The sequence below is a fragment of the Chionomys nivalis genome, chromosome 11, assembly GCF_950005125.1.
Source record: "Chionomys nivalis chromosome 11, mChiNiv1.1, whole genome shotgun sequence".
NCBI lineage: Eukaryota > Metazoa > Chordata > Mammalia > Rodentia > Cricetidae > Chionomys > Chionomys nivalis.
The window spans coordinates 7266982-7294748 of NC_080096.1; the positions used below are offsets into that span (position 1 = coordinate 7266982).

The 27767-nt window shown below is 45.8% G+C and overlaps 1 protein-coding gene across 1 annotated transcript in view; it reads left to right on the forward strand.

Moving 5' to 3' along the window:
* Window positions 1-27767, forward strand: part of Pex14 (peroxisomal biogenesis factor 14) — a 148873-nt gene that overhangs the window by 26843 nt on the left and 94263 nt on the right. The window lies entirely within an intron of this gene.

Here is a 27767-nt window from a genome sequence, read left to right on the forward strand (position 1 = left end):
CTGTGGTATTCTAGGCTCTGACAGGAAAGAGGCCTACTGAGTGCTGCATCACCTGTGGTATCCTAGACTCTGACAGGAAAGAGGCCTACTGAGTGCGGCATCACCCGTGATATCCTAGACTCTGACAGGAAAGAGGTCTACTGAGTGCGGCATCACCCGTGATATCCTAGACTCTGACAGGAAAGAGGCCTACTGAGTGCTGAATCACCTGTGGTATTCTAGGCTCTGACAGGAAAGAGGCCTACTGAGTGCTGCATCACCCGTGGTATCCTGGACTCTGTCAGGAAAGAGGCCTACTGAGTGCTGAAAGGCTTTTTCTTTTTCTCTGTTTTCTTTTCTTAAACAAGGAGGATCACACTCTATAACCCAGTCTATCCTTGAACTCACTAAGCAGCCTATGCTGGCCTCAGGCTCACAACAGTTCTGCTACAGCCAGCCTCACAAGTGCTGGACTAAGAAGGCGAATGCTACTACATTCAGCTAAGTCACTCTCTTTGCAGAGTGTTTTTGCTTAGTGATCTGAGCCAGAGTCCCTGTCCGCCTGCCCTGTTCTCACTGTTTGGCATTTCAGGACTTGATGTAAATCCTCTGGGCTGGGTAGTCAGACCGGTTCTGTACAAACCAGATCAGTTTTAGGGGTGCGCCAGCCTTTGGTTTAACTTTGCCAAGCCGTTCCTCTCTCGGAGTAGTGGTGACTGGTGAGCACAGGGCACAGTGCCAGGCTTTGTCTCCGCAGCCCGTGTATTGCAGTCGCCCTGCTTTCTCACTCTTCTCCTGGCCGAGTTGGAGGGATGGTGTGAAGGCCTGGGCTGGTATGAACAGGTCCAGGTTCTAGCATGTTCTGAGGCTTTCTAGGCAGCGGGTGAGATGAATCCGGCTGTGGTACAGTTAGGCCCAGAGGACACAAGTACCTTTGAGACTTTTCGTGTCACCTTTTGTCACCAGTTATGGGCTCTCATATCAACATTTCTGCGTACCTCTTTCACTCTCTCGGCATTGCCTGCCGCTTCCTAGGATGCTTCACACTCCCAGGTGTGTGTCCTCTGTGCGCTGCTTCCAAACCCTTCAGACTCAGGTCCAGACTGAGCACAGTGGTCTTTTTATCCCTGCTACTGTGGGCTTGTTCGAAACTTCCTGATTTGGCTCTCCATCCTAAGAAGTGAGGACAGGCCGTCTTTTGGGGGTACGACTGAAAAAGCTTTTGGCAGCCCAGAGTGTCTTACATTGGCTAACTCCTGGGAGTGGGGAGCCCCGCAGGCCTGTGGTGTGTGGGGTTCTGAATGTGGCTTCTTCCGCTGCACAGTGCATCTGCCTGTTGGTTGGTTATGTTATTTCTTTCTTTCCTGGGAGCCCCTGAGCAGTCTTCAAACCCTGGTAGCCTGTGATCGTCCAGAGTTCACACTCATTCTCTCCAGGCCAACGCTACAATTACCTTATATTTAATTAATATTTTTTTCTCCTCTTTACGTACTTACTGCATAATTGCTCAGAGGAAAGAAAACACATAGCAGCAATTTATATATATATAAAAAAAACAATAATTAAAAAAAAACCCGAAATAAACTCCCATCTCATTTGGGCTGATCCTGTGAGTTGGGTAATTAGGGCCCTATTAAAAGGTAGACCCTTTCTCCTTCCCCCCCTTTTTTTATTAATTTTTTTATATTAAACTCCCACAGTCTCTCAGTCATGCTCTTATTGCTTTTGGCCAGCCATTTGCAGCAGCCTGATTAAATGAGGGCACCAGCCGAGTTGTATGGTCTTGTGTGAGCAACTCCTTCCTCTTGGGAATGGTGGCAGGAGGGTGGCAGGCAGAGGAGCCCACAGAGGGCTTGCTTTTGGGGCAAGCCATGGACACAGATTAAGTAGCAAGAGAGCTCTTGGCTGCTGTGGACTGGTGGTGACTGGCTAGGTGACCATCCTAGGGTGCTGGACAAGTGGGGAGCAGCTCAGGCCCACAGCTCAGTACACAGGGGTGTTGTTGGGAAGCACTCAGTGCTCAGCTCCTTTGGCAGGGAGGGAGACAGTGCAAGCCCAGTGTGTCAGCTGCTTCTTGAGTGCTTAACTGCAGCACTGGAGAATAGACAATTACAAAATCAAACAGGCCTTGTTTTTAAGTAATTCGTGTATTTTATTTGGGGAAAAAGAAGCATTTGTGTACATGAAACAATTAGCGAAAAGGGAGCACTGTCTGTAATTTTAGAAAGCAGCACAAAGTTGGCTATAATTTGCGCTGAGCTGCCTGCCTGGCTGGGAGTCGGAGAGGGCGCCTCATTCAGAGAAGGGGGGCGTTGTCAGTGGGAGCTTAGGGATAGTTTCTGAGGTATCTGAAGCTAGGTCTTGAGGACTATGATGATAAAATTATGTTTATTATTAACTCATTGTAATTTTTCTTCCCAAGACAGAGTCTCACCACGTAGTTGTGGCTGTCCTGGGACTCATTCTGTGGATAGGCAGGCCTTGAACTCAGAAATCTACCTGCCTCTGCCTCCCTAGTGCTGGGATTAAAGGCATGTGCTATCCTGCCCCATCTTGCTTGTGAATTTTGTACAAAATTCCTTAATGGTTGTTTTCTGGGCTCTGCATGGGAAGGATTAAACACAAGATGCTGAAGGCAGATAATTTTGTTTTCCAGAACTAGATGATCATTAGGGCTGTGGTTGTAGCTTAGTTGGTAGCCTGTCATGCGTGAAGCCTTGGGTTCCATCCCCAGTATGACGTGAAACAGGAGAGGTGGTGTATGCCTGTAATCCTAGCACTTGGAAGGTGAAGTTCAAGCTAAAGTCGTCCTTAGCTACATAGTAAGTTTGAAGCCAGTTTGAGCTAAATAAAACCTTGTCTTAAACAAAACAAAACAAAAAACAAATCGCCACTATTAAAAAAAAAAACCTAGATGGTCATCTTAAAAATGGATTTATCTTTTATTTGGGGCATCTGCATGCGTGTGCATGCATGTGTGCGCTTGTGAATGTGGGTGTGCATATGCTTCAACACTGCTTGCGCTCTGTACAACAGAGATCAGCTTGGGAAGCTGGTTCTCCCCTCCTGCTGTGGCTCTGGGGAGTAAACTCAGGTTGTCAGTCTGTGTGACAAGTGCTACCTCTTACCTATTGAGCCCTCTTGCTAAATCCCAGATGATCATTTTGAAGTAAACTTTTTCCTTATTAAAAACTACAATTCAGGCCTGGGTGTAGTGGCACACACCTTCAGTCCCAGCCAGCACTCGAGAGGCAGAGGCAGGTGGATCTCTGTGAGTTCCAGGACAGCAGAGTTGCTTCTCTTTCTCCACTCTGAGTTCTGCGGTGGAGTCTGGCTTGCGTGGAAAGCACTTTTACCCACTGAGCTGTCCCCCTTGTCCCAAGGGAGGAAATGTGGACAGCCCTCAGGAGGGAGGGTTGATCTCTGTCTTCTCTCAGATGTGTTGAAAACAGCCTGTGGCTCTCTTGTTGAGCCAGGACTCTGGCCATGCATGTATGCCCATTCTGGGGCTCATACAGATCCCGCGTCCGGTTCCATGGACTTCTCTGAGAGCCGTTGAACACATGGCACACACCTGTAATCTCAGCGTGAGACCGAGGCCAGCCTTGGACTGTGTGGTGAGAGCCGGTGCATGGGAAGCTCAGCACTTGTCTGCATATGTGACGCTGAATGATCGAGCGTCTGGCACAGCTCAGCTCTTGTCTTGCCTGGATGCTGAAACTAGGCCTAGGTACCTGAGATTTCCTTTTAGTCATCTGATTGCTGGCTGTTTGAAGTGATAAATATGGTTTAGTTTGCATATCTGTTCATTTGCCTCCCTCTGTCTCAGTATCCAGCAGCGTTATTGCTCCCCTGCTTTACCCAGGCCTGTGCTTTGTTCAATGGAGTTTCAGCTTCTTGCTCTTGGACACCAAATTCTCTCTAATGGGTGAGTTTCCTGCTGTCTTTGCTGCTTCTGGTCTGTAGGTCTAAGGGTTTTCCATTTATTTGTTTGTTTTGATACAGTGTCTGACTCTATAGTTAAGGCTATATCCTTGGCTGGCCTCCTCCTGCCCCCACCTCCTGAGTGCTGGGACCACAGGCGTGGATTACCCACTCTGCTGTTTTTGCTTTTGATCCTTGTTCTCTGCATCTTTCCTCCAAAATAATCCAAAGAGGATAGTAAACATCTGCCTTGTCAGCTTTTCTAGGTTAAAACTTTTTTTAAAAAAAATTTAAGATGGCATCTCTGTATAACCAACCATACCTGGCCTGAGACTTGCTATGTAGACCAGGAGAGGCTCAAACTCACAAAGATCTGCCTGCCTCTGCTTACTGAGTGTTGGAGTTAAAGACGTGTGCCACATGGCTCAGCTCAGCTCTTCTCCCCACCCTTCAATGTGTATGTACTTACATGTGTCTACCATGTATGTGCCAGGCCTTGAGGAAACCAGAAGGGGGCACTAGATCTTTTGAAACCGGATTTATAGAAGTTGTGATCTGCTGTGTGGATGGCTGGGAATGGAATCTGGGTCATCTGCAAAAACAGCAAGTGCTCTTAACCACCAGACCACCTCTCCAGTCCTTCTCTTTGTTTTTGAAACCAATTCACCAGAGGCTGGTTATCAAAAGACCATTAATTCCAGGCTGTGGTGGCACACACCTTTAATCCCAGCACTCAGGAGGCAGAGGCAGGTGGAACTCTGTGATTTTGAGGCCAGCCTGGTCTACAGAGTGAGTTCCAGGACAGTCTCCAAAGCAGCAGAGAAACCCAGTCTTGAAAAACAAACAAAAAAACAGACCATAACTATTTTGGTGAATCTAGGGAGCTTTTATTTAAGAATGGCTATGGCTGTTGCCTGTCTTCTCCATCTCTAGGGTGTTCCTGACAGTCTGCCTCGGGGTTGTGTCTTTTGCAGTTTTTGTGGTTGGAATACCTTGCTGCTGTACTAATTGGCAGGGTCAGCAGGAATAGGTGGTTCTTATGTTTTACTCATCAGAACATTTTTGAAGGATGACATTCATATGCTCAATCCAATTCTTTGTGCATACTCATGTATACATGTGTGTGTATAATAGCATAACAAATGTAGATATATTATAAAATTCAGATATTCTGTGGGAAATTTGGTGGGGGTGGAAGCATTAAGGTGATCTCACTCTATAATCTCGGCTGGTCTGAAACTCATTATGTAGCCCAGGTTGGGCCTTGAACTAATGGCAATTCTCCTGCCTCAGTTAAAGTGCTAGAATTATAGGTATATGCCACCATACCTGGTATATATTTGTTTTTGATACATTTGCAAAAGTGTTTTACACATATGAGTAATGAAACCAGAAATGTGGGAATCTCAGGAAGTTGTCGTTCTTTCCAGGAAGGTACTGAATAAGGCAGAGTTTACATGCTGGCTTGTCACTTCTTGCTTGCCTTTTTCTTGCACAGGAACCTCTGTCAGAATGTAGTGAATAGCGATGACACCAGACAGTGCAAAATCCATTACTTTGTTTTTGTAAGAGACGGGATTATGTTGCCCAGGCTGCCCTTGTTCTCATGATTCCTTGGCCTCAGCTGTCTGACTAGCAGAGCTGCTATTGGCTGTATTTGCTGCTGAGAAACTCGGGAACAAGACCACATGTAAAGCATTTGCAGATGGGGCTCTCTCTCAGTGCCTCTTGATGGGGAGGCTGTCACCGTGTGATGAGCCAGGATAGGAAGACATGCTGGCTTCCCTCCTTTCCCAGGCTTCTCTCCTAAGTAGTCTAAAACCTTTAGTGAGGAAAATGTACCCTTTTACCACTAATGTTCACCCAGAGCAGCTCCGGGTGGGGAGGTGCCGGTGCTCCCTCTTCCTGACAGGTCTAGGAGGAACACTGGTTAGCTCTAAAGGCTGAAATGGATGAACTGGAAGCAAGCCTCATTCTAATCTCCAGGCCACTTACTGATTTTGAAATTACTGCCTCTTCCTGCTCCATCCTTCCTATTATAGTCTGAGGAGGTTTATGGAAAAGACTAGGCGGTGCCCTTCAGTTGTTTCCTCTTTCAGGTAGATGAGGAGGTTGTTTTTTTCAGTTTGGAGGTATTCTTTTACAAATAATTATTAGATGATTCGAAACTCTTGGGGTAATAATTAGAGAAATGGCATTGAGACAGTTTTCACCTTTGTTTATGCTTTAGCTTCCTGGCTTTTCATGGTTCTATTTTGTGTTTATTGTGGCTCTTGTAAGGAGAGGCCCTGCCCTGGAGATCACTGAACAGCGTTCTTATTTCGGAGCTGTAGGATCCACGGCTGGAGCGGTTGTATGTTTTTCTGAGCATACTAAGGGAGGTTTGTTTTTAATCTAGTCCCGACACATTCTTTAAGAAGGATGCCTGTGGCCCCTTGTTCCTGGAGCTGTGGCTGTTTCTCAGCTGTTCCAGTAGTGCTGCTGAAGGTGGGCTCCATGCCTCTTACTGGGGCAGAGGGACATTCCAAAAATGCTTTTCCTTTGTTTAAAGTTGATCATTATCATACTTGAAAAATTGTTATATATAAATATCTTTTCGTGTGGCCTGTAGGGTGGCAAACAGAACTCATATAGCCCTCTGAAGAGCACTGCACACGCTGTTCCTAGGACAGCTGTGTGCCCCACGTTTCCAAGATAATTTCCATTTAAAAATGTTTGAGCCCATTGTCAAACTACACAGACTGATTGGGCTTGAAAAATATGTCCCATAGTTAATCCCCTGTGCCTGGTGCTGAGCTGCAGGAAGATAAAGTGGTGCTTGGGAGAAGGACGTGTCTGCCGCCCTTCCCTCTTCCCTCCCAGCTCTCCTTTCTTTTATGGTTTGTAGTTATAACCAAGATTTATGCTTGTTGCTCCACAAATCTTCGCTCTGCCATTATGAGTTTGTCCGAGAAGGCTTGAGATGGGCTGACACTGAGTGATTCTGGAGGTAAATCTATCTAGGGGCACCCCTTGACAGTTGGAGGCAGAGAGGGGCTAACACATGGCCCCCAGTGGAGCGTGTCGAGGATGCATTGCCCTGTCGAGAAGATGCTTGCACTGCCACCTTTGCGACCTCTTGCCTGGAAGCCCCCGGGGCTGCAGCTCCTCTGTCTACAGTCTGGGGTGGTGCTCAGAGTGTTCCTTTTGCCAAGGGATCTTCCAGGAGGCCTCTCACTGTTGGTGTCAGCTGTGACTCAGCCAGGCCCACAGTGAAGGGGATCTTTGGGTTAGGGCCTCTTTTTCTAGCCTTGTGTAACCAGGAGTTAGTACCAGCAGAATCCAGTTTGCAAGTTAACTGTCCAAATGGTTTCCTATTTTTCCACACTTCACTGGAAGTGGATTTTGGAGATGAGGAATAAGCATTGACTTAACAGTTCTTCCCCTTTTCCTGTATTTTCCTTTTCCAGCTTTTTGTCTTATGTGCCTTCTTCTTTTTTTTTTTTTCTTCTGCAATAGGGTCTTACTTTATAGTCCAGGCTTTGAACTTGTGATTCTCCTGCCTCAGTTTCCCATCATACCTGGCTTTTGCATGTACATTAAAATATTGTTTTGCATTTATTTATGTGTGTGTGTACATATGATTTGCCATGGCACGCATGTGGAGTTTGAACTTGTCATTCATTCTTGGTGGCAAATGTCTTCACTTTGGGCCTGTATGTACTTTTGAAAACTGCTACCGATCTCTTGTGAAATAAAGTAGGGTACCCTAAACATGGATTTCTTTAAAAGTGTCAAGAGTGTCTTCTGACGGCCTATAACTCAGTGGTTCTCAAGCTGTGATTCTTGGTCCCTCAGCGGGTGTTGAATGACCCTTTCACAGGGTCACCTAAGACCATCAGAAAACACAGATATTTGCATTACAGTTCATAACAGTAGCAAAATTACAGTTATGAAGTAGCAATGAAAAAAATTTGTGGTCAGGGTTACCACAACATGAGGGTATTAAAGGGTAACAGCATTAGGAAGGTTAAGAACCACTCCTTTCAGGCTTCCAGAACCTCATCTCCTGACCAGGATTTTCATGATGCAGGCTGGCCAGCAGATCCCATATTCTTCCTATCACTTACGTCGGCCAGCTTCTAGCCCTCTCCTGCCAGGTGTGCTTCTTATTGAGCAGTGCTGTTTCGTTAACTGTGATACCAACAGTGGAGACAAAGTGAAGAGGGTTCTACGGAGTGATGCATTCTGTAGAGACTAACGAGACCAGAATTTTCTATTAAAAAGTCAGTTACTGGCCGGGCGGTGGTGGCGCACGCCTTTAATCCCAGCACTCGGGAGGCAGAGACAGGCGGATCTTTGTGAGTTCGAGGCCAGCCTGGTCTACAAGAGCTAGTTCCAGGACAGGCTCCGTAGCTACAGAGAAACCCTGTCTCGAAAACCAAAAAAAAAAAAAAAGTCAGTTACTTGTGTGGTGAATGTGAACTAAGAAGATTGCCATCAAATTCAGCCTGGGACAATAAACACCAGGCTGAGACCATCCAGATCCAGACGAATCCATGCTGCAGTTGCTTTTGTAATGTCTGTAGGCTCTTGCTTTGCTTTAGAAATGTGGAGGGTGTGTTGTGGGTGGGGTTTATTCAGGAGAAAGATGTCTGGGAACTCCAGTCTGTGGGCCCACACTCAAAGGAGAGGTCTTGGCTCCACATCAAAAGATTAGTGACTGACTGTACATTTATAGATTTTCAGTTAGTATAAAATGTTGAAGGTAAGTAGAGTAGGCTCCGTTTTTAATGATTCTTCAATTTAATTGAAAATGTTTCTTTTATTAACTGAGCAATTATTAGCTCTGATCTCATCGGCCAAGAGGGCTACTGTGTAGTTCTGTGGCCTCAGTGCCTGTTTCTTTATTTTCATCTGGTTCAAGTCTCACACCCCGGTGAGGATTACCCTTCTCATTTTCTAGTGAGGGACCTGAAGCCCAGGGCAGTCAGACCTCCAGAGTGAGTGCAGTGGGCTGAGATTCAAAGTCTCAGGTGCTCCTGCTGAACTTGAGCGAATGGTAGCTGCAGATCTGGGCACAGTGTTGACTGGCGTGGTGCGGTGAGGCTCAGACAGGCCGTGGCAGGGGCTGCTTGCTGCTCTGTGCTTGCTGAGAAGCTGTTGTCTCGCTGTGCTCTCCCTGGTTGGAGTCTTCTGTGTGCATCTTCGCTGTTGGGAAGGCACCTATTAATTTATCACAGGTGATGTGCGCCTCCTCAGGCTCGGAGGAGGCGTCTGCACCCATGCACCTCACTAATGACAGGTTATGAGATCGAGGGAGATAATAGGATCTTTTCATCTGGTGTCTCTACGGAAGCTGCTACATCTCAGGTAGCTTCTAGGGGGCAGCAGCTGCCTGCTATTCCATCTCCTGCTGGCAGAGTGAAGGTCGGGCAAGCGAGCGCTTTGCTTTCTGACTCCGGGTCCTCCGGGAGTCACTGGAATGCACCTAAGTAAAGGAAACTCGATATCCAGGGCCCTGTTTCCCCTTTCTCTGCCCCTCAGGTGAATCCTTTATCTGTACCCCATCAGGATCCAGGCCTTCCCCTGTCAGTTAGTGCAGTGGCCTTCATTGTCTTTGAAGATAAGAGAATCGACTTGCCTTAAGGGAGTGTAGTCTTTTTGCCGGCTCCTCCTTGCTGCCAACTGCTAGCCCTCAGTAGCCCACTTGAACAGTGCTGTGAGCTTTGGAACGTCTCCATGAGTCTCGTCTTACTCTAGTGAGAATACACTGTCATGTGTTCGATTACCTGTTTCCCTTGCAATCCTGGCAGCTTCAGAGGTTTCTCTAGAGTTCCAGACTGCTTCTGTCAGAAGCATATGGAGGGAAAAGCTTTGGGTTTGCCACTTGTTGAGACTTTAGGGTCAAAGACTGATTACTGGGCCCTGGGCTTTGTTGGAAGTGCGTAAACCAGACAACTTTCCCAGAAGAGCCCTTCTACCCTGGCCCTGAGCTTCTGGTGTGTAGCTAAAGCAAGGCCTGTGAAGACCTGGGTGGTGCTGGTGCATGCAGAGAAGGCAGCCAGCCTTGGGAGGGTGTTGAAGGTTAGCGAGGTACACCATCCTGGCCCCTGTGGGAGGGGCAGGCAGCCAGGGCTTTGCCTTCTGATAGTCTTTCCTCTGAGGCTCCTGGGGCCCAGGGAATCAGGAGGGCCTCCCCACAGAGTGCCCCTCAAAGACAAAAGCAAAGGCAGTTTCACCTCTCTAGTTCTGTTGTCGCTCTAGAAATGACAGTTAATAGATTTTGTTAATGAGCAGAAGGAATGACTAGAAATAGTGGCAAATCATTTAACATTGAAGTGATTTTATAACTTCTGTTTATCAAATGGTTACCATTGTTTTAGTGGAGTTTTTAAGATTTCGTCTTGATCTCTAGAGGCTTATTTATAGGAGATTTCTTCCTTTGTAGTATCTAGAAGTCAGTGTTTCCAGTGAAGTCCAGATAGATTGACAGTTCCTCTTCTGTACCCCGCCCCCATTACCTCCTGGGACTCTGTCAGGCAGGGTATCCCCTGCTGACCAGACTGTAGCTAATACTGGCTGGAGGAGCGCTGTGGTGTTTGTTTTTGCAGTTCCTGGATTTGGTTTAATGTACAATTGATTTTTTAAATGTATTTAATCATTTTTTTCTTACCTCATAAGGATTAACCTGCACAAACCTCATTTTATCCTAAGTGTGGCTTTGGGAGGAAGGGAGAAGAAAATTGAGTTTCTTTAGCTTCTTTTATCCTTTCACTTTGTGTTTCCAAATAGTCTCCTGCTCCAGCAGCTCTGTAAAACACAGTGTGCTTCGTGGTCGTTACTTACTCATTACTAACTGGTCTCTTCTGCTTGCCTTGGTGTGTGAAATAAATACAGGGGGCCTAACGATATTTGCTGGCTCTGTCACAGGCTCACCAATTCCAGATCAACAGGGAAGGCAAGCCGGTGGTGGCTTGTGGTTGGCACTGGCTTCCCACCTCACTATCCTCCTGTGTCGACCACCAAGCTGGCTTTACTGTCAGTCTTTTCATAGTTTTTTGTTTTTTTTTTTTTATGTGTATCCTGCCTCTGCCTCCTTCAGCAAATCCTACTGAAGTGCGCCACCACAACCGACATCTTTTCATAGTTTTATACTTTGACTTGCCTTTCATGGTTTTCTTGGTACAGGTTTTAGCCTCATTTTATCCTGGCATCTGTTCAGGTATCCACCATGTCTTAGTTTATATCTCCTCAACATGCATCTGAGGTATTCATGCATGTAAGAGACAGGGTCTCACTATATAGCCCTGGTGTCTGGAACTCATTATATAGATCGTGTTGGACTAGAATTCACAGATTCACCGGCCTTTGTCCCTTAAGTGCTGGGATTAAAGGCTTGTACCACCATGCCCAACCTTCATGCCTATAGTCTTAATTTGTACGGGGAAGTGTTTCTTTACTCTTGGAGCTACTGGGGGTTGAACCCCAGACCTTGTACATGCTTGAGAAAAGCTCTCCTGCTGAACTGCACCCCAGCCCTCTACCTTTCCTTGTGACTGTCTGGTGTTATCTAGGGAGCCAGCTCAGGGTGGTGTATGCTGTGTTCACTGAGCTCTACACCCAGCTAGGAAATGACCTCCCTCCCTCCCTCCCTCCCTCCCTCCCTCCCTCCCTCCCTCCCTCCCTCCCTCCCTCCCTCCCTCCCTCCCTCTCTCTCTCTCTCTCTCTCTCTCTCTCTCTCCCCCCGAGACTGGGTTCTCTGTGTAGCTCTGGCTGTCCTAAACTTGCTTTGTAGACCAGGTTGGCCTCAAACTTATGTAGATCTTCCTGCCTTTGCCTCTTGAGTGTGGGAACTAAAAACGTGCACCCCCACACCCTGCTAGGGAAATGATCTCTTGAAACCATTTTTTAAAACCTTTCTGCCGCCGGGCGGTGGTGGCGCACGCCTTTAATCCCAGCACTTGGGAGGCAGAGGCAGGCGGATCTCTGTGAGTTCGAGACCAGCCTGGTCTACTAGAACTAGTTCCAGGACAGGCTCCAAAACCACAGAGAAACCCTGTCTCGAAAAACCAAAAAAAAAATAAATAAATAAATAAAAAAATAAAACCTTTCTGCCTGCTAAATCCAAGTAAAGGTGTCTCTCTGAACACTCCTAATTAGCTTCCTTTTAAGTGCTACCAATCTGCAATCTACACAAAACACAAAGCAGAGGAAACTGCATTTCACATTAGGCCACTAGGCGTGTGTGTGTGTGAGGATTTTAGGTGTCCAAGTAGCAAAAGAGTCTCTGTATTACACGGATGTGTGTCCACATGGAATACATCTATGTCTGTTTTTCCCAGGTGTTTGGCATGTAGATGCCTTGTTGACCCTGCTATGGGATGGCTGTGTGCTCTATTCATTAGCTCCTGGGTGGCACTCAGTCCACCCTTGAGAGATGGAAGTGAGTGTATGTACTTACTTACACAGGCTGGAGATGATGAGTCAAGGAGTTGGGTTGCTTAGTTGCTGCCTGGCTTCCTGCTGGGGTACATGTGTACTGATGTTTAGTGGAGCATTGCTACGTGGGCAGCATAAAGGGGCATTTATGAACGGGAACATCAGAGGAAGCATTATAACTGAGACCTTTATAGCCTTTCCATTATTATGGTTTAAATCTTGACAGTATTTCTTTGCGGTGACACTGGGACCAGTAAAGACGACAGTCATTCCCACCGCCTCGTTCTTCCCCACATCCTGTCCTGTAGCGGTGGTGCACGGTAGGCGTGGTTAAGTGTGCAGGCAGAGCTGCTTTGCTTTCAGATTGTCTAGAAACAGCCCTTTTTGACTCAGGTTGGAAGCAGATGACTCACCGTTCTGTTTGTGTTATTGCAACCGTCATTTCACAAATGCCCCGAAAGCCGCGAGCTGCAAATGCCAGAGAGGGCTTTGTCTTTCTTTGTGAGCTCTCGTGTTATCTCCAATCTCATCTTCTGTGTTTCTCTTTCCCTCTTTCCTTTCAGAATTATATTTCTCTTTAATTACTCTCTCATTCTCTGTCCCTCCCTCCCTTCCTGCCTCTTGCTCACCTTTGATGACTACAGTGGCATCTGGAGTTGACAGTTTTTGCTAACATCATGATGCATTCTCTTTAGCTCTAATACTACTTGACTGAAAGTGTATACCCCCAGTTAAAAACAAGTTTTTTTTTTTAGATTTGTCTTATGTGTATAAATGTTTTGCTGTATGTGCGTGTATGTACCTCATGTGTGCCTGGTACCCTCGAGGTCAGAAGAGGGTATCAGATATTCTAGAATAGGAGTTAGTGATGGGTGTGAGCTACCTTGTGGGTGCCGAGAACCAAACCTGGGTTCTCTGCAAGAACATCAGGTGCTATTAACCACTGAGCCATCTCTAGTGCCCACCCCACATTTTTGGGCCCTTGCACGTCAGGGTTTATAAAGCACTCATTGGGGTCAGTGCTGGAAGCTGAGTGCCATGTCAAGTCATAGCAGTGACTCACTTTCATGATCGCACATTTGGTAAGGTAAGAGGCGGCCTGGCCTATCCTACAGGTCCATTTCCCCCACCAGATGACTGCCATAGTCATAGTAGAACTTACTGGAATGAAAGGGACAGTGACTTTTAGGGGCTGTAGGACCTGTGACTCGTAGGGACTGACGCCTTTGACTTCTAAGGCTGTTGTTTACTGGAAGACTGTGGCAGAATGAGCATTGCTATGATTAGGGGTCCTGTATCACGCTAACCCTTTTAACCCTGAAGATGCTCTGTAATTGGAATTCTGATGTGAAGGGCAGGTATCTGTAGGTGGCATGATGTAATCTAACACTTTAAGTACTAGGGCTTTCAACCAGGACTTGGAGAATCTTTTTTTCCTGATACCTGACACCGTGGCACTTGACGGAGTCACCTGATTGATGACATGAGCATCATTGGGTGTTAAACACCTGGCCAGGGAAACAGGGGCTCTCTGTGGATTTACTCTAAGGATGGCAGACAGATTGTCGAATTTTAATGAAGATGGGGTGGGTCCCTGCTGCTCAGCTGTTTTGGAGCATAACAGCCCCAGCATTGACTTCAGGGCTTGTTGGTTGGAAACCTGCATGGGTATCTGCATTGCACTCCACATTTGTCAAACCCTTAAGTCCAGCAGAACCAATGTTCCAGTGACTTCTCATTCAAACACCCGTCCTCTTTTCTTTTTAAAAGGTCTTTGGACAGTTTTAGCCTTTGGAAGAGTCATCTCCTAAATTCTGTTGTAATAACCATTCCCCCACCATGCCTTGAAGGAAGGAGACTACGTTCCCTGATGTGTGTGTGCAGTACCAGATATGTATGATGTATGATTTCATTGCAATGTTTAAGAGTTTTTAAGACGAGCTCTGTGTGTGCACTGGGTATCGTTTACACGGAGTGCTGTATTTCCTCCTCCTGTGTTTGTGTGTGCACTGGGTACCGTTCACACGGAGTGCTGTATTTCCTCCTCCTGTGTTTGTGTGTGCACTGGGTACCGTTCACACGGAGTGCTGTATTTCCTCCTCCTGTGTTTGTGTGTGCACTGGGTACCGTTCACACGGAGTGCTGTATTTCCTCCTCCTGTGTTTGTGTGTGCACTGAGTACCGTTCACACGGAGTGCTCTATTTCCTCCCGTGGCTATGTGTTTCACTCAGTAGTCCTGGTGCTAGGGATCAGAAAGCACAGATCTGTTAATTTAGTACAATGCCCTTCTCAGACTAAGGTGGGAACTGGTACTGGGTTCAAATCCAGATACTACCTCTCCTCTTTGAGGACAAAAGTTTGAATAAGGTTATTTTAAATTATTCTAAAATTTCTGGCCACTTTAATTTTTTTTTTTTTTTTTGTTTTGTTTGTTTTTTTCGAGACAGGGTTTCTCTGTGGTTTTGGAGCCTGTCCTGGAACTAGCTCTTGTAGACCAGGCTGGTCTCGAACTCACAGAGATCCGCCTGCCTCTGCCTCCCAAGTGCTGGGATTAAAGGCGTGCGCCACCACCGCCCGGCTGGCCACTTTAATTTAACTCTGGTGTGGGGTGACCCCGTAGCTGATTACGTCCTGGGTGATTGGTTGCAGGTTCTGCAGGCAGCCTGGCCGGTGCCGCTCTGCAGCTCTCACTTGGTGTCCTCCCAGGACACATCTCCCTTCCTAGGTAGGAGCTCAAGGATCATTCAGTGTTCGTGGCTTGTTCGTTCCTTGGCTTTGCTGCTGAGCTATCCAGCAGGGGTGCCAATTCTTCCATTTAGCTGACTATTATATAGCCCTTAAAAGGGAAGGGTTTATTTTAGCTGGCTGCTATATTGATTTCTATAGGGACGTTTCTATTTTCACTGGCTGCTATATTGACTGAGAAAGGGAAAGGGGCTGTATTGCCGGGAGCTGTCATATTGACTGTTACAGAAAAGATCTGTATTTAAGCAGTACCAGTGCACTGGGATCTCCCAGGCAGGATATTAATGCTAATTCATCCGCTCACCCCCTACCGTGAGTGTTATTTGTTTAAATCTGTAGATTCCCACAGCGCGTTTATATCCTCACTAGAGTGAGCTTCGTTCCCTGTAATTATTTAACATTATATGCTGATATAAATTGTAACAGTTAAAGAATGGTAATGAGTAGCCAAAAAAGAAAAGAAAAAAAAAAAAGAAACAGGGAAACAGAAGAAAAGAAAGGGAGAAAACATATAGTGTATGTATGGGTATGTGTGTGTATGAGCATACGTGCATTCAGTGTGCGATGTGGCAGGGTCAAGCTCTAAAGACAGCAGCAAACTTCTGGTTGTGCACTGCATGTATGTGTAGGTGTTCACTTAGTGCAGATGTGCTCACACCTCCCACCAGAAGGAGACTTGCCATGTGTTACACTGCCCAGTGTTTGCACATGTGGAAGTTATACACCTGGTCCCGGTGGGGTAAGCTGTCTACCCCTTAGCAATTTAGTGCCGTGAAAAGAGGTTGGGTAGGTAATTTTTCCTTCAAGCCCCACCCTGTGATCACACAGGAACTCTGTGCCTAAAAACCCTGTTCCCCAGGGGCAACCTCTTGGGGTTGCTCAGCTGGGATTAAACTAATGGGCCATTGGGTGTCACTGTCGATCTGGCTATAGTTGAAAGTGATTTCTTTGCTGGGGGAGCTGGATTTCAATAGAAACAAGCGTTTATTTCCCAAGTTGGAGATGTTATGTGTTAGAGATGTTTGAGAGTTCTTTCAAAAAGTAGTTTTGTTTGCTTGATTTTGTTATGTTAAGCTTCAAGCATGTTTATTGTTCTTGAAAATTGTGTGCTGATTGCAAGCTCTGTTTGGATGTAACCCGCAGTGCATCCAGATGAGGACTTCCGATGAGCAGAGGACTTCTAGAAGCCAAGTAGTAAGGAGGGCTGATTTGGGCAAGAACCTGAAAAGGAGAAAGAAAATCTTCTTTAGAAAGCACACACTAGGCAAATGCTTGCCCCTCCCCTGATGCGGAGGTGGGAATTGCTCCCTGAGAGAACGCTGGCTGATGCCTGGTTGCACAGGAGCAGAGTGAGCTGCTAGGCAGCATGGAGCCATGCCAGGCTTCACCACAATTCATACTGTGTCAGTTTAATAAATGCACTACTTAAATTATGAAATTACAAAAGAAAAAAGAGAATGCACTTATTCAGACTCTTAATACATTAAAAATAAGGCATTAAAACTCTGACTTTTTTTTCTTCCAGAATCAATAATGAACAGGAAGGGTTGTAGACATTAACAGTCACGGACATCCAAACTCTTATACATAAATTATCTTAGAAAAAATGCACAGAAGACTTGAATAATGTAAATACATTAATGCATTTAATAATTTAAACATTAAAGCGCAAGCAGGAATTTGAGGCAGAGGCAGATCTGAGGTAAGGGATTGGTCCTAGAGCGCGTGTGTCCTAGGATCGATGGGTGATTTCCCCTTGAGACACCCTGGAAAGAGAGTGCCTGGCTTGCTGGTGTGGCTTCCCATGCCAAGAATCCCTGGACATTCCTGATCTCAGCTACTCCCAGCCCCTTATTTTGTGCATCCCAACCTTCATCTTTAGCTTTTGCATTCTCCAGTCTTCTGTTTTTACCTTTTGATAGGAAATTAAATGCTTCCACTTCAAATAACAGTGAACTTAGAGAGAATGTTTTGGTTGGAAAACCAAACCAAATATAAGATTCTTTGGCCGTCTCTGTCTGCTTATGCTTTGGGAATAAGGAGTCAGACAGATTTGGAGACTGGGCGTAGTGGGAGTACAGAAATGATGGCCCATGTTAGTTCCTGGGCACTGGGCATAACATGGCAAGCGACCCATGAGATTCAGTGCTCGGTGAGCATGCCTTACATTAATGTGCCAGGCTGACTATTAGCTGGAGTGATGCCGCATGTTTTCACCCTTCCACGACTGTGTTCATAGTGACAGAAACTCACTGCAGTTCTGATGTCTGTGTTGTGACATACTGTGGGAAGAACTAAGTGGACGAAGAGCTGACTTTGTGCTTTCAGCTTATTTTCGTCCTGGCCCTGTTCTCTCATAGTTTCTAGCCTGGTTTTATACCATGACCCTCGGTGAGAAGCCTATGTATCCTAAGAACTTCTATTTCCTTGGAGAAGAGGTGTGTTTATTAGGGAAAACATGGAAATGTTGTCCCATTAGGCCTGCTGTGGGACCCTTGAGAAATGGCTGTCAGGTTAGATAGGGACAGAACACAGCCTGTTTTCATTTTTGCCAAACCTGTTGGATCTTTTACTGCCCCTCAAATCTTCGGCTTGAAACTTTACCTGGAATTGTTTTAATGTGGCCCAGACCTTGTCTCTTCTGCCGTCTGTGTTGTTATTTATGACTGTTTCTAGGCTCTGTGCAGTCTAAAGATAGTGCAGCTTTCCTAGGTACAAGCTGCCTTGTAGCCACTTTTGGGAGAGGGCTGTAGGCAGAACTGGCTCAGCAGCGAGTCAGACAGAAGAGGAGCGGTGCGGAGGGTCTGTGAGGGCAGACGCAAAGGCTGTATCTCTTGGCATGTGCTCTTCCTTTGCCACACCTGGTGAACAGTGGCCTTCCTTCAGGAGCTGGTCCCTACCTGCTTTATATTAAGTTCTAACCAGTTTTATTTCAGTCCTATGAACTCAGTCCCAGGCCTGTTGTGTTTACTTCTTCCAGATAGTTCAGAATCCAGGCTGTTCCCTCTGCGGCTGGTCCAGCCTTGAGCAGTGGTCCTCTCTCTAGCCTGCAGTCCACACTCACTCTGGCAGAAGGAAGAAAGTGAAAACAAGGGAGCACAGGAACCAGGGAGAACCGGGCTCTCTTTGGGTCTTGCTAGTCACACCCAGCAGAGCTGCTTTCTCTTCTCTTGAGTTCAAGAAATATTTTATGGCCTTAAGCACACAGTGTTGGGTGAGGATGGCTTGGATTGGGCCGTGGAGGCGGAGACACCTTTGCTGTTGTTGGATGCAGAGTGCTGGCTGCCATCGTGTGCTGTGCAGTGCTGTGCAGCCATCATATAGCCCTGATAGGTCAGCTCACCCTGTGCATCTCATATGCAGATTTCCTTTGAAGAGAGAGGAGTCAGGTTCATTAATTAAAGGAGCCTGGCTCGAGAGGCCTGTAATTAGAGGTGCTAGAAATCTGAATTTGAAGAGACCTGTGCAGCTGCATTTTGAAACCGTAGGGAGGCACCGAGAGGTGCAGACTGTGGGCAAGAATGTGGCTGAACCAGATTTGGGAGGCTCAGCTTATGGCAGAATTTTCCTTTTGATTTGTATTCTTTGCATCTTTCTGTCTGTTCTGTTTTTAATAGGAAGGTTTGATGGAGTTTGTATGGACAGGGCTAGTCTAGTAGAGGACGAGGAGGGCCGAAAAGAGTTTTTCTAGGTTAAGTACTTAACCTTTTGGAGCAGGGATGTCTTCCGGGATGCAGTTCTTGAAAAAGTTAAATTTCTTTTTTTTTTTTTAAATTATTTATTTATTTATTATGTATCCAATATTCTGTCTATCTATATGTCTTCAGGCCAGAAGAGGGCACCAGACCCCATTACAGATGGTTGTGAGCCGCCATGTGGTTGCTGGGAATTGAACTCAGAACCTTTGGAAGAGCAGGCAATGCTCTTAACCTCTGAGCCATCTCTCCAGCCAAAGTTAAATTTCTTGTGACATGAGCAGGAGGATCAGGGGAAAGAAACATTGACCATGGTGCAGGGGGTACATCCTGGGTGCAGGCTGGACTCCAGACCCCTCCTGTCACTCTCCCCTGTCATTATGAGGCAGGCCTCCCACCCTCAGTAGCCAATGCCTCTGCCTTCCTCCTGAGTAGCCAGGAATGTGGGCGAATGCCACCAGGAGTAGCATCAGAATCTGGGATCTGTGCCCCTGCTTCTCTTCTTCAGAATAGTGTCTCTTCCTGTGTCGTGGTCACTTTTTCCTAGTATGAACTTTTGTGGGAAGTCCTGACCTGTCTCTTCTTCAGCTCCTCATAGGGGATATTTTGCTTTGAGTATTTTTTCTCCTTTAAAAACAACACCTCCACCCCTATTTTGTTTGATTTAGTGACACTTTTTGTTTATTGTTAAAAATGGTCATTTTTATTTGTATCTCAATTTTAATTCACCGGGCTGCCTACTCTGGGATGTGGCCGTGAGCCCTGAGAGTTCCAGTGAGCCCGATAGAAAGGCTCCTTCCCATCTCCTCGGGAGTGGAAGAAGGAGGTAGTAGTGGGTGGGTGCATTCTGAAGACCTGTGTGAGCAGAAGCCGCCCATGATTGTGGGCCCCACGGCACAGTCACCTCCTTCTGCCTTCTTGGTTTGTGTCCTTTAGGGTATTGTAAACACCATCCTGTGTTACAGAGCCTGTCTTCGGTAAAGGGCTGAAACAATGGATATGTAGTTTAAGGGGCAGTCAGTCCTCTCCTCTCTTCTTCCAGTCTTGTGTGTGTACATATTGGGAAATCAGTGAACCCTTCAACTGTGGAGGAGAATGCGAATCCCAAAGACGCACTCAGTGCATTTACCATATGCAGATGCGATTCAATTAGATTGAAACCTCTATTTAGCAGAGTGGTTTTGTGAAATAAATAACTTTTGAAGAAAGGCCACTGTATATAATAAAGTTGTGTTTATTAGGTGAAGACCTGCTGCCACCGTCTTTCCTGCCTCTCCACCTCTTGCCCCCAGATGCTGATTCCCAAGCAGGCGGCATCTTGGGGCTCTTTAGAGAAGAAACGCCTCTCCGTCACTTCCTGGCACAGGAATTTCATCCTTGATTTACAGTGCTCAGCTTGTTAGCGCCGATAAAGGGGAGATGGTGTGAAGGTCCCTGTGTCCGCTTTGTCCTCTGTGGGAGAAAAGAACCGAGTTGTGTTTCTTCGTGTGCCTGTCACAGCAGTGCCAGAGGAGTCAGCCTCACTCCATGTCTTCTTTTCTCCATGCTATCCAATGTGTGTGTGTGTTTGTGACAATTTTGAGAGCCTACACCAGAATTTTGGAAGAGTCACACACTCCTGAAGTAGTGGAGGGGTTCCCTCTGCACCCCCTTTTCCTAGCCTCTGCTTCTCAGCCTAGCCATGACACAGAGGCAGATAATGCGTTGACTGGATCTTCCTATTAGTTGCGTCCCGATGCTGGAAGCTGCTGTGCTTTCTGCCGCTCCTTTAGTGCATATGGGTGGTGCTGCACTAAGTGGTCATGGCAGAGGGCAGTGAGCACTGCGGGGAAAGCACAGAATGCTCTTTGGAAGAGAGAGTGCTTAAAAGGGAGAGGGGCAGCCAGGTGCCGGGCTTGAAAGCACCTGGTGAAGATACTTGGACTTTCAGGGCTGTGATCATGAGTCCTGCGTCCCGGGGAATAGTGCTCGATAGTTATAATAGGCTACCTGATTACAAAGACGTTTTGAAGGCCACTTAGTCCTAGGCCAGGCTGTGCATTAGGTGCACTAATCCTTTGCCGTGACGCTGGACTGCAGTTGGAGAGCTGGAAGTGTGCACGCAGTGTGTCGTGTTTCAGCTGGGGTGTTGGGTGTTTCTGCAGACAGTGCTCTGTGTGGCTTTCTCTCAGCTGTCCGCCTTTGCCTTACTCGGTGGAAAGAAGCCTTCTCTCCACCAATGACTTTTTAAAAAGTAATTTTTCTATTTATCTCATATGATCATTTTTCTCATCTTTGTGATTTGAAATATTAATGTGCAGATAAATATAGTAGTAGCATGTCAGATCCTTGGGCCTGCCGTGTAGGAGCAGAAAGAAATACCTAATTGCATCAAAACCACTCTAAGTTCATGTATGTGGAGCCCATCAAGCTGAAAGCATCCAGACAGCATCTGCCGTTATCAAATCACTCACGAATCCAGCTAATTAAAATAGAGCTTCATTTTTCTGAACCATTGTTTGGCAGGAATTCGAAACGGGTCTAACCCAATTTCTGCGTGTTTATGAGCCTTTATTATATCAGAGGTACTTTTCTGTAAATGTGCAGGGCAGCGGTAAATGAATTGATCCGCACAGTAGCGCCGTGGACACACTGTGGACTTGCTAATGATTTCTTTTCCATCCTCTGGTTCCCAGACATTCTCCTGGAAGCTTCATGCTCTCTTTTTCTAGCGTCTGCTTTTCGTCTGTCTTTCTCTCATTTTTTTTAGTTAACAAATTGAACTTTTAGCCTCTTTTTTTCTCTTTGAAAAAAGGGAAAAAAATGTTTCCTTCATGACCCTGGTGTTTTGCACACAGTCCCGTCCTTTTTCCTCTCTTCCTTTTCCCTCTCTTCCTCTTCCTTCTCTTCCTTATTCTGCTTTTCTTGGGGATGTTTGCCTTCCTTCCTTGTTTCTTACTGTTTCCTATCCCTTCCTTCGTCCTCATCGCTTCTTCCTTTTACATCTTCAGCCTTGTCTTTCCCAAACCTTGCTCCTTTTTTTCTCCTTTCTCTCACCTACCATTTCTTCTCCTGCACTGTCTTGTGTCTTTGTCTCTATGAACACAGAGGTTAGGTGTCTGCGGAGGCAGTGCCTGCTGCCTGGAGGGGATGATGTCATCCCGTTTTGTATCTCTGTTTGCTTACGTGCTTTACTTTTGGTTTTGAAAAGATTTTTCAAACCACATCTACTCTACTTTATAGTCTAATAATCTTGCTTTGAAGATGAAAGCATCGTATGATGCTAACTAATTACTCCTTGTAACCTTGGTGAGTCTCTGAAGCAGCAGCGGCTCCATTTTACAGATGCGGAAGCAGACACTGGGTAGGTGACTCTGAAAAGTCACTGAAGAAGTTGGTGATTGAAGTGAGCTAAATCAGGATGTCTCTGACTTTGACTCTTGATTTACCATCTTAGGGAGTCTACTTTGCCCTCCTTGAGAGGCCTGTATTTAAGGTGAGATGAAGAATCTTGTTCTCTCCCTTCTCTGTGTGGACTTGGAACCTTCTGGAGTCCATTTGCAGTCTTTAGATGTTAAATGAATTTCTGGGTAATTCCTGGGAAAGAAGAATGCCAAGCCACTTTGAAGCTGGTAAAAACCCTGTCCATTATGATCTCCAAGCAGAGGCTCCCACTCCGGTTCCAGCAGCTTCCAGTAAATGTGCCCACGTCACACACGCTGGCCTAGTGATCAGAACATTGTAGGAAACGCTGCCATGTTTGATTGGATTTAGCCATTTTGGAATGACGTGTGTATGAAGTGGTCTCTTGCATTACTGTGGCCTTTGTTACTGCTAATGTGCCCTGACATCACAGGTGCAGCCTTGGCTCTCCAGAAAGGGCTTGGCTCCTGTCGTCAAACTAAAGAGCAGAATTCTCAAAAACTCGGATCCAGTGAGACCAGTACTGACTGTGGATACTTAGCAGAGGGGATAGGGAAAGGAAGCCTCCCTAACCTTTCTCCCTAGGTCGCAAAACTTGGGTCAGGAAATAATACTCCGTATAGTGAGAGGACTAGTGGATGGCAGGGTCAGGAAAGTGGAATTTAAATCATTTTAAAGGAAGGAGGCCTGAGGGCCCAGCCGTGTGTGCTCATCTGTAATGCCAGCAGCCTGGGAGGCAGAGGTGCTCTGTGTGTGTGTGTGTGTGTGTGATGGATCTGAGGTGTTGTATGTGTAATGGATCTAAGGTTTTGTGTGTGTGATGGATCTGAGGTTTTGTGTGTGTGTGTGTGATGGATCTGAGGTGTTGTATGTGTAATGGATCTAAGGTTGTGTGTGTGTGTGTGATGGATCTGAGGTTTTGTGTGTGTGTGTGTGATGGATCTGAGGTGTTGTATGTGTAATGGATCTAAGGTTGTGTGTGTGTGTGTGTGATGGATCTGAGGTTTTGTGTGTGTGTGTGCGCGCACGCATGCGTGTGTGAGTGACGGATCTGAGGTTGGAGGCCAGTCTGTGCTGCACAGGGAGAACTGGCACACAGAAAAGAAAGGAAGGGAAAGGCTCCTGACAGTGAGTCAACAGGCTCTTGAGGGAATAAGGGAATGAGTTCCTGCCCACTGTAAGGATTAAGTAGAGGCTTGCTGATCATTTGTCTTGGTTATTGAAGAGAGGAGTCCTTGATCATGAGTGGGACCAGGTGGCCTCAGATTGCGTTGGCCTCTTCCTTGCCCTAGATTATGACAGCAGAGCAGCATTTTGCTTGTTCCTTTTGATTTTCTAAGTGCCTGTCATACTGTGAGGACCCAGTGAATGTTTGGTAACTATTATTTAATCTTTTGTTTCCCGATTTTCTTTCTTTCTTTCTTTCTTTCTTTTTTTTTTTTTAAAGATTTATTTATTTATTTATTATATACGCAGTGTTCAGCCTCCATGTATGCCTGCAGGCCAGAAGAGGGCACCAGATCTCATTACAGATGGTTGTGAGGCACCATGTGGTTGCTGGGATTTGAACTCAGGACCTCTGGAAGAGCAGTCAGTGCTCTTAACCTCTGAGCCATCTCTCCAGCCCCCGATTTTCTTTCTTTCTTTCTTTCTTTCTTTCTTTCTTTCTTTCTTTCTTTCTTTCTTTCTTATTTATTTATCTATTTATTTATTTATTTATTTTGAGGCAGCCCTAGCTGTCCTGGAACTAGCACTTGTGGACCAGGCTGGCTTTGAACTCACAGAGATTTGCCTCTCTCCTTCTCCCGAGTGCTGGTATTTAAGGTGTGTGCCACCACCGCCTGGCATTGTTTCCTGATCTTTTTTTTTTAAAGATTTATTTATTTATTATGTATACAACATTCTGCCTCCATGTATGCATGCACGCCAGAGGATGGTGCCAGATTTCAGTACAGATGGTTGTGAGCCACCATGTGGTTGCTGGGAATTGAACTCAGGACCTCTGGAAGAGCAGCCAGTGCTCTTAACCACTGAGCCATCTCTTCAGCCCTGTTTCCTGATTCTTTTTTTTTAGAGGCTTTTTTAAAAAAATACATATTTATTTATTATGTATACAATATTCTGTCTGTGTGTATGTCTGCAGGCCAGAAGGGGGCACCAAACCTCATTACAGATGGTTGTGAGCCACCATGTGGTTGCCGGGAATTGAACTCAGGACCTCTGGAAGAGCAGGCAATGCTCTTAACCCCTGAGCCATTTCTCCAGCCCCTGTTTTCTGATTCTTAACCTAACTGTGTAAAAATTCTTTTTGTTCAATTCAGAAAAACCACCCCCTCTGTCATTCTGGATAGCTGTACCTACCTCCTCAGCAGCCATTGAGATCCACATGAAATCCAGTAAACCAAACCCTCAACTATTTCTGGCCAAGAATGATTGCAAATGGATCGTATATGTTCCTGCTTTATTAAGCATCATTATCTAGGATATAATTTAATCCTGATGGCTTAGTATCATCATTTTAGATGTAAGGTTTTTTTTGGTCTGGGTTTTGTTTTTATTTTTTATTTCAAGACACGGTTTCTCTGTGTAACAGTCCTGGCTGTCCTGGAACTCGCTTTGTAGACCAGGCTGGCCTTGAATTCACTGCCTCTGCTTTCTGAGTGCTGGATTAAAGGTGTGCACCACTACATGCCCAGGTTCTAGATGTAAACATTTACGTTCTTCGTAAGCATAGGCCTGAGCTTATTGAAATACAGATTGGCCTCTGATCTGAGTGGCTCACCATGCTAAGTGACCCCAAAGTAGTAACTTTTAAAACCTTCTGTTTCCTTTTCATGGATGTTCCTCTCTTGAGTTTGCAGTCAGCTGTTTTCTGCTGTGTCTCTGTTCTCTAGGTGGCTCTCTACTTGTTGGCTTGCTTCTCCCAACACTAGGTGACTAAGCTTATGTTAGAGTAAATAGTACATAGTATGAAGAATGCCTTTCTCTGAGTAAAAAGATGGCTTTTCCATGTCTGTTTTTGGCACTTCTTTCTTCCCCCTCTCCTGTTCCCACCAATTTTTTTTTTGTTTTGATTTTGTCTTTCTTTTTCAAGACAGGAGTTTTCTATACTGCCCTCCTAGAACTTACTCTGTAAACGAGGCTGGCCTCAAACTCTGTCTCTGCCTCTTGAACGCTGGAACTAAAGGTATGTGCCACTATGGCTTGCTAGTTTTTTTTTTTTTTTTTTAAAGAAAATGTTGGATCTTGTCTCTAATTTCTCCTTTTTTAATTTTTAAAATTTATTTTTTGATCTGTGTATGTGCGCACACACACAACCCCATCCCTTCCTCATTTTTTCTCTCTCTCCATTCTTAATTCTTCCTCTTTCCTTTCTCTCTCTTATGCCTCTCTGTCTTTCTATTATGCATGTGAAATTTGTGTGGATTGGGACATGCAGGACATGGAGTCAGAGGACAACCTCAGGCCCTGGTCCTCACCTCACATCTGTCTGAGGCAGTCTCTCGTGTCTTGTTGCTGCATGCACCAAGCTAATAGGCCTGGGAGCTTTCCGAGACTTGTGTGTCTGCTGTAGCCGTCCTCAATCAGACACATACTTTTATATATATGTGGATTACGAAAGTTCATACTTGGCTCCCCATACTTGTGAGGCAGCACCTCGTCCACTAGGCCATCGTCTCAGTCCTTGTCTAAACTGTCTTTGTCCTAAGACTACCTCCCTGGTTGAGATAGGTGTCTTAGACTACCTAATGAAATTGACTTAGAAAGAAAAGAAAAGAGCTGGGCATGGTGGCCAACACCCTTAATTGGGAGGCAGAGGCAGGTGGATCTCTGAGTTCAAGGTCAGCCTGGTCTACAGAGTGAGTTGCAGGACAGCCAGGGCTACATGAAAAAATCCTCTCAAAAAACCGAGAGAGGAGAGAGAGAGAGAGAGAGAGAGAGAGAGAGAGAGAGAGAGAGAGAGAGAGAGAGAGAGAGAGAGAGAGGAAAAAACCCCTAGTGAGAGGGCATGTGTGCAGGTGTGAAGGGCTCAGTCGGGATGCAGGGATTCAGGGAGCTTGTTTCATGGCACATCGGCATCAGCTGGACCCTGTGCTCAGCTGTCTTGAGGCCTGGCTTCTCTCTGCCCTGCCACACCATTAGCTTTGTCCCCTGCCTGTTTTGAACAGACTGTGTATAAATAAGGAAATGTAGACACTGTGAAAGTTTTGTAAAAATCACAGAAATGCTGTGGTGTCTGGTGAGCAGGTCGAGGCTGTGTTTGCACTCAAGGCTGATGTCGATATTGTTGGAGCTTTAATCCTTTCAAATTTACAAGAAATGCTGTTTCCTTTTAGTTACAAAAAAAAAAAAAGTCAAAGAGAGCATTTGATTTGAGGAACCAAAAGTCTAGAAAATGTATCCGGGAGTCCTCGTCAATTTGAGGCATAATGAAATATAAAAAATACTCAATAAAAGCTCCTTTATTACTTTAACTGTTTAAATGTGGAGTTTTTAGCCATCAGGTTAATGTTTTGGTATCATTTTTTTATTTGATTGTGAGCACTTTTCCAGGTAGCTCTGCCACTCGAGCGCTAATCAGATTCCCACAGATGAGTGGTGCTAGCTGCAGACTGACATCACTGCGCTCTTGCTTCAACGTTATTTTATTTGTCTTTCCTGTAAAAGTTAATAACTCCCTGTCCATGTGTTTAAACAGTCAGAGAGAGAAGGGATAGCAAGCAAAAGGCGATGCACAAGCTCCAGGAAACTCGCTGAGCTGCAAGGAGCCAAATTGAGAACATTTCAGGCATTTTTGTGATTTTCGAGTGCCTTACTCTATAAAGAGAGTGTGAAGAATGACGGCTGCAGAGAGAGTGATAATTCATAATTCTTTGGATAACAGAAGTGAACTTCTGTCTGTTCCCCCATGCAGAGCTGGAAGGAGTTTGAAATGAGTTACCATTGATTTTGAGAAGGATACTCAATAAAGCTGGCTCTCTTAATGGTGAGAACTGTGTAAAGTTAGCGTTAATGCTGTGTGTATTGCATGCTCATTTGGCCTGCCCTAGATGCCCAGGGCTGGTAAGAGCTTCAGACTAACATAGCTCCTTCTACCTTCCTCTGTGGGTAAGATGCAGTCCTGGGGCCAACATGGCTTTGATGCCTAGGAGACCTTTGTGAGATTTTTTTTCTCTCTCTTCAGACAAGGTCTTACTGTATAGCCCTGGCTGTCCTGGAACTCACAGGCGCACCTGCCTCTGCCTCTCAAGTCCTGGGACTAAGGCCACCACAAGCTGCTGCTGCCGCCTCTTCCTCAGCCACTGCTGTTGCCGCTGCTGCTACCTCCTCCTCCTTCTTTATGTGTGTGTATTTCTTAATAGCTGGAGTTTTTAATAGCAATATTTAGGGCGTCTAGTGGAAGGCTGCTGGATGGTTCTAAACCCTGACGACTGTCCCTGTGCGTGACAGCCTTCCTTGCTGAGCTGAACATTTCTAAACTGAAGTTCGCTACAAGAACTACTTGAGGCTTTTTATAATTTGCACCTTCCTACTAACGAAGTACCCCATGGCGCAGGCCTGACACCTATGCCATCTTTACTTCAGTACCTCTTCCTCAT